The 7,929-nt window shown below is 34.9% G+C and overlaps 1 pseudogene; it reads left to right on the plus strand.

The window, feature by feature from the left end:
- Positions 1-5,814: 5,814 nt before the first annotated feature.
- LOC125341127 lies at positions 5,815-5,906 on the plus strand (annotated as a pseudogene).
- The last annotated feature ends 2,023 nt before the right edge of the window (positions 5,907-7,929 follow it).

The following is a 7,929-nucleotide window of genomic DNA, read 5'->3' on the forward strand; positions in this document are numbered from 1 at the left end:
CAGAAGGCTAAATATATTTGTGTTTTTAATGTCATGTTTTCTCTTTTTTATACATGTTTAAAATTATCTTTAAATATTTGTAAAGGTGTTTTTAATTTAATATGTAAGTTTATATACTCAGTTTCGGAGTGCAATGCATCTTGAACAATGTTACCCCTTCTACCTTTTTCTCTCCTGGTGTCTGTTTTTAAGCTTTACAGATATATACTGATGACATAAAATATAAAACTAGCCAGGTGCCAGTTATTCAGTATGCTGAGACCTGAGGATTGTGGTTTGAAAATAGCCTAGGCAGGAAAGACCGTGAAGCTCTTACCTCCAAGAAGCTACTCAGAATAAGCCAGAAGTAGTGCTGTGGCTCACGTGGTAGAGTGCTAGCTTTGAGCACAAAGAGGATCAGGGGCAGTACCCAGGTCCCGAACCCAAACCCAGGACAGGCAAAATAAAATTACTACTACTACTACTACTACTACTACTACTACTACTATAACATTTTATTTCTTGAGTCTATTGGTGAAATTCTCCATGTGGGTTTTTAGGTCCTTTGAGTTGAATTTACATTAGTGATAATTCTGAATTCATATGGAAGTAGTAGAGAGATGATAAGGAACTAGAATTAATACTAGCAAAGAAGTAGTAATTGCCCCTGTTCATCAGAGAAAAAAATATGCCTAGTTATTTTAATATTTGAGGAGAGACCATTGTTTCTTCTTGGTCCTATTGGGATAATGGAGTGAACTTGACAATTTTTAAATTGTGAAGTTTATTTATATTCACTGGTTATCATTTGAATATCTGCAATAACTAGTGTATTTTTCCTAGTTATTCAGTGTACATTTACAAAGATTTGAACTCTGGGCCTCCCACTTGCTAGGTTGATCGTCTTCCACTTGGCTTTTTGCTGGTTACTTTGGAGATGGAATCTCTCATGGGCTTTGAACTATTATCCTCCAGATCTTATATTCTAGAGTAGTTAGGATTACAGACATGAGACACCAGTGTCTAGCACATAGTTTATTTATCATTTCAGATTTAATGTTTTATTTTACAGTACAGGTGATATTTGAGTTGGATTTAATTCCTAAATAACAAGAAAGAGAAAATTGTTTGAACAAATACAGAGGATTTACATTATTTGGAAATAAACCACTAGCAGTACTCTGTGGGAACAGCCTACTTTTTGTAGTAAGAAGACTAAAAATATAAATATTTGGGCCTCAGCTAGTGAAGAATCATAAAAATCATTAAGGGTAAAAGTCACAGTATTAGAACGGCAATAGATCTATATTGTGGGGTGTTTTTCCTGTGTGGAGGAAGGATTGGGAAGGAAAACTGAAAATCAGAGAAATCAGTGAAGAATTAAAGATGGTGGCAAATTATAATGTATTGCAATTGGAGAAATAAATGAGTGAAAGCACATTCAGCAAATTGTGTCTTTTACTGATTGACTTCCAAGAATTGCTAATTAATTAAAAAGAGTGAAAAGGGGAAATAAAAGAGACAGAGAAATGTCTAATGTGTGGTCTTTTGGAATATATACTGACATTGCTAATGAAAATTATGATTAATATAATGTTCTCACTGGCATCCTCTAGCCATTTCACTGGATACCTTCAGGTCATGCACCCACCACAATAGAAGAAAAAATTCCCAGCACTCATCACTGACAATGGCTCCTGCATAGGCAAACTGATTTTGCTTGGAAAATACACCATACATTTCTGGGCATTTCCTGGCACCAGGAAATAATCAGTATAGGGCAAAGTTTCTCCTGTATGAAGAACAAGACACAGAGCAAGTGCAGAATCCAGTTCCCAGCATCAACCCTGACATGAGCTCCAGCTGGAGACAAGGTGTGGACAATCTGGAAGCACAATGTCTACATAATTAGTTATGTGTGGCCTCCAATGTTCACTGCACACAGCTAGAGATATAATCCCAATGAGGGAGGGAGCAGACGATGCAAACCCAGAAGATGCAACCGACTTTGCCTATGAGGTATTGGTCTGACTGGTGGATTTTGAAACTTTCTAATTAGTTCCTAACATTTAAAAGTTTTATAAGATTTCATAGAGGATATGGTTCTTCAGCTTCTCTGATAAAAATTAGATTATCACAACATTTCTCAGATCTGTTCAATCTGCTAAAAAATAGCATTAATTACTCCATACTATGCTACATTATCTTAGTAATTCTAGACAATATAGTTGTTTAGTTATGTCTTATTTTCTTACTCTTAAGGCACAAGAATTTTGTGAATGTATTTTGTCTCAGGACCAAAGATTAATTGAAATATGTATCATCTCATCCATCTTTTATTTGAAATATGTATCTGCTCATCCATCTTTTATTAAGGATGTGAAGGTAAAGCTTGTGCTAGTGAATTATGTCTATCATCCTAGCTATGCAGCAGGCTGAAATCCGAGGCTCTTGGTTCAAAGCCAGACCAGGAAGAAAAGTCCACAAGACTATCTGCAAGTAATCAGCAATTTTTTTAAATATGACTAAACTACAATTATGACTTAAGTGTAAGGAACTAGCAGTGAGAAAAAAACAAACTGACTTATATTGAAAATAGAAAATGCAAGCAAAGCCTCAATTAACTTACAATGTATGTCAAATGTTCAGAAAGTGTATTTAAGGTTACTACTACAAGCCAAATTTTGTCCATATTGTTGATGCTAAAGTAAAAATAATCTAAACAAACTTGATATAGCACTCGTTTTTCAGTAATAGACTATTGAAATTGAATTGCACGCACATAAAAAATAACAAGTCACAATTGAAGTCATTATAATGATTTCCAGCATATACATTGAATCTTTAATTTAAGAAAAATATCAAACACTTCCCAGTACTAAAAAAGACAAAAAGAATCAACTGTTCTTTTTTTAGAATATATCATAATTTAATAATTTTGTCAAGACTTTATGGTATAAAAATACTCTCGCCTTTTAATAGTTTTTAAGAGCACAGATCACATCATGTATATTTTATCTTACCATTTTTCTTCATTGAATGAATCCATATATTAGAAAGATGATTGCATAGCAATGTATAGTGGAGCTCTGTTCATGCTGGTTAAACTGTGGAAAAACATAGATATGTAATAATTGATGAGTGGTTGAAGAAAACATGAAATATACATATTATACAATATTACTCATCTAGAAATGAAATAGATTATTTCATTTGCGGGAATGGATAGAACAGGAGGTAATCATGCTGATGTTTATATAAGCAAGTCTCAAAGCACACACGTATACATTGACCTACTGACATACAAATGCATGTGTATGTGTGTGAACATATTACATATACACATATACATTTTTATAGCTTTGATTTAGGATCCACTTTATATTTTTGTCTTTTTATTAGCCTATGCTCTCAAAATAGATGTCACAAGTAATTATGAACGGACATTTAAACTAAATTATGTAATCAGTCCAGGTAAGCTAGGTTCTTGTTCAGTCTTTGAAAATATCTTTCCAGCTTTCCACAGCAGCCTCCCCTTTCATAATGCCATCCACATACTAAGCATACCAGTGGTGAGCATTTCCACTGTGGTTCCCAGGAATCAGTGGTACAAATTATTGACTTTAAAATTGGTACTACAGAATACATGAAAAGCAGTGTAGGCATGGGCAGAAGTGATTTTTTCCCTAAAATTGTCATAATGTAATTACATTGCACAAAGTAAACACTTACTTAAAGTTCATAGAAGCAGTACTTTCTTTCTCACCTCAATTCATTATTTGTTTTCAATAACCTATTCCAACTTCTGAGGTTCTCTTTGTTTGGATTTGCAATTATCTTTGTGCTCCCCCCTTTTATTGTGAAATATATATATATATATGGATAAGCATATTTGAGTCAAAATTCCTGACTTATCATCTGTTAGTCATGGTAATTCTGAGCAAAGAATTTTAATTTCTGAGAGTTGTTCTTATCATAAAAAGTTAATACTGCTTATCTCAAAAAAAGTTGTTTAAAAAAAGGCACCAGCTTTTAAAACCTTAACATTTTAGTAGTGTTCCATATTTCTTGTATTTATTTTATTATTGTTGTTTTAAAAATTATCTTTAAATGATTGTACAAAGGAGTTGCCACTTAACAAAGCAGCTTATGGAGACAAAACTTCTTGCTCCTGAGGCTAGGAATATGGCCTAGTGGTAAAGTGCTCGCCTCATATACATGAAGCCCTAAGTTCAATTCCTCAGCACCACAAATATAGAAAAAGCTGGAAGTGGTGCTGTGGCTCAAGTGGTAGAGTTCTAGCCTTGAGCAAAAAGAAGACAGGGACAGTGCTCAGGCCCTGAGTTCAAGCCCCAGGACTGGCAAAACAAAACTAACTTTCTGCTCCTTGTCTCCATTCAACATTCTCTACAGTTGCTCTCCTCCTACCTGTTCCCTTGGTTTTCTTAATTTTGTATTATATACCTTGCATTCTTGAGTGCATTCTTCCCTTTCATGCATTCATCTATCCCTCTCCCTTGCCCCCTATCATTGCAAATATCCATTTCCTGCTGCTTGCTTTGTTGGGCTTTTACTTTGCCTTTTAAGGAAATACACTATTTGAGTTTTCCCTTGAATCTACTATGTGTTAGTTAATACAATTGTAACCACTTACATTTATTATTTTTAGGAATTATTTTTACTAATTACAGTCTGTACTATCAGCCATGTTGATTTTCACATTATAAGATGTGAAGTAGCTTTACTTAGGACTAGATTAATATTGGATACCAAAATTCCCTAAACTCTTGGGTTATTCTAACCATATTTCTTTGCATTTTATTTGACAGGCTAAAGTTCTGCTCAAGGTCTTGACTACAAAATAAAGATTATACTGCCTTCTCAAAACAAGATTATATGAATCATTTATAAATACACTTATTATTTATAAATATAAGATCCCTCATAGCCAGGGATAATTATCACACAGAGTTTAAAATTATAATCTGGAAAAGTTTGTCTCATTTTCAAATAGAAGCATTAGAGGGTTACTAAGTATGACAGTGCCATATACTTAATCAATACTATTATTCTTTAATGACTGTGAGTATTTTAGGATTTAAACAGGTAAATGACTAACACATTTAGGTGAAACTACTAAGCACAGAACCTCCCTTGAGATTCTGAAAATGTAATGTCTGCATGAAACATATTTTTCTTTAAATTAGGAATCATGGACTCTCATTTTTGTATTTGTGGACATGTTTGCTGGGATGAGCGAGTATTTTAAGCCCTTGATATCTTTTCATTTTGATCAACAGAGGCTACAAAAAAAGTGGCAAAAATTCATTTAACATTGATATCAATTAGTAGGAAAGGGGGAGGGGGGAGGAAACCATATGAGTTCTTGAGTGTCTAAAGAAGTTCATTTCAGAAGCATCCATTTACAGTCCCCAAAGTCACACTGATGCCATTAGAGGCCAAAAGTAAGTAAATGATCAAGCTCACCCGACATGCTTAGAGAGGCCACAAATCAGGAGGAGTTTGAAAGAGAGGACATTATTAAGGTTAACTGTTGTAAGATAAGGAGGTGAGAAACCTTGACAGAGCAACAAGATAGTTATCACTGCTTTAAGGTAAAAATCATTACTTTAGATGGGGAATTTAATTTGTTCCTAAGTAAAAGCACATTGATTTTTGTTTTCATTTGGAGGTTTTATTTTCCTATTGAAATCCAAAGCTGAGGATGGAGGGTGGTGTGGGAAGGATAATGATAAACAGACCTTAAGAAAAAGATGGTTAGGAGAATTTTATAAGTAGGTATTTGTTATTGTGAGCATTAAGAACTAAAAACACGTGCTCGCTTCGGCAGCACATATACTAAAATTGGAACGATACAGAGAAGATTAGCATGGCCCCTGCGCAAGGATGACGCGTTCCATATTTTGCTCCGTCCCGCCACGTTTAATAAAGGAAATGGGGGTGTGTGAAAGCGAGGTGCCCGCCGGGTCCGGAGCTTCCGGTTTCCGGCCGGCTTCTACCCCGCGGATCTTCGTGGGGTGGCCCTACTGCACCCGAGTCCCCGCTGCATGAAAAAAAAAAAAAAAAAAAAAAAAAAAGAACTAAAAACACGAATCTGCTAACAGTCTGCAACCACCTTTGACTTGGTTTCCATTATCATTATGTTCATGACATTAGAACACTTCATGAAATGCAGAGAATTAATAGAAGGAGAAACCCAGGGCCTTGCTAATGCTTGCATTCAAGTTTTTACCTGAACATTTATGGATGGAAATAATCCTTTAAAGGACATACTCGAGACGAGCTGCTTCAGAATTCTGATACCAACATCTTTAGATCTTTTAAAACATCTATCTCTAAAAGAAATCAGGTAATTCTGAAGATGGGAAGAAGTTCCAATAGTTCTGATTAACTGAGAACTGTTCTTTCTTGCCTTTCCTTGCATCAGTTCTTCAAAGCACAATGTAACTACTTGGACAGAAAAACTAAATTGACAGGAAATATATATATATATATATGGATATGGATATATATATGAATATATATTGGTTTTCTGTCTCTCACACACATATACTAGACATACATATATTTATATAAAGTGAATAATAATGTCATTCTAATCCATAGTATAAGTAGTTCATTTTTCCTCCCTAGCTGTAAAATGAATATTGTAACTCTCAGAAAGTTCAACTAAAAGCTTTCCCCCCTATATTCTACAATAAATATATTATCCATTATAAAATAGCTTGGGACTAGTTATTGAATTAGATATTGAAAGTGTACACGTAAATTTTGCTCTTAAGAAGCTTAGTTTTCCCTCTTTCTAATATCAGTATATACAGTATCCAGGGTACTCAGATGAGATACAGTGATAGCACCGGACAACCACAGGAAGAGAATATCAAAATCGAGAGATAAAGGATAAAAAGACAAATGACTCCAAAAGCAATACTTACAAAATCATTTGGTGTAAACCAACTGAATATCTCATGGCGGGGAGAGGGAAAGGAGGAGGGGGGAGGGGGGAAAATGAGGGAGGAGGTAACTGTACAAGAAATGTACACACTGCTTTCCTATGAAACTGTAACTCCTCTGTACATCACTTTGACAATAAGTAATTTTTTAAGAAAAGAAAAATGAAAATAAAAAAGAACTAAATAAAAAAGGATGCTTAGTTTTCAAACGCATTAAAATCATAAATGCCCTATTATAAGACCTGTGATTTAATAGAGATAGAGTCTGGAATTATTCTTTAAAATGTTTTTTTCAAATAGGTGAATTATTTCTCTTCATTTATCCAAATACATACTTAAACCAAGCTCAGTGGAACTCAGGGGCATATGAAACCTGCATGTTGTAGAATGAATGAATTGTTGATGTTTCAGCCCCATCCCCAAATAGTTGTGGTTGTTGTGTGTGTTCATTGATAACTTTGTTTCAGATCCATTTCAAAAGGTAACACAACACACTCAAATCTTTTTTTTTTTTTTTTTTTTGGCCAGTCCTGGGGCTTGGACTCAGGGCCTGAGCGCTGTCCCTGGCTTCCTTTTGCTCAAGGCTAGCACTCTGCCACTTGAGCCACAGCGCTCCTTCTGGACATTTTCTGTATATTTGGTGCTGGGGAATCGAACCCAGGGCCTCATGTATATGAGGCAGGCACTCTTGCCACTAGGCCATACCCCCAGCCCTCAAATCTTAACCATCACCAGAGAAATCCTGATCTCTTCTCTGAAATATTATATAGTACCTTCCTTTACTATCCCAAACAACAAGGCTTATGCCCTCATTAACATGTTGAACTCTGTTAAAGTTCTACTCTGGCAAGGGCTGCTTTTGAATCTCAAAGGATATTTTATAGTTTACTTTGCCTACATTTAAGTCCTACAGCACTTTTGGAATACTGGGATTCAGGTTTTGGTAAACAATTTGCCAGTTTACTTCAATTTATGT

The sequence above is a fragment of the Perognathus longimembris genome, chromosome 1 (genome assembly GCF_023159225.1).
Source record: "Perognathus longimembris pacificus isolate PPM17 chromosome 1, ASM2315922v1, whole genome shotgun sequence".
NCBI classification, from domain to species: Eukaryota; Metazoa; Chordata; class Mammalia; order Rodentia; family Heteromyidae; genus Perognathus; species Perognathus longimembris.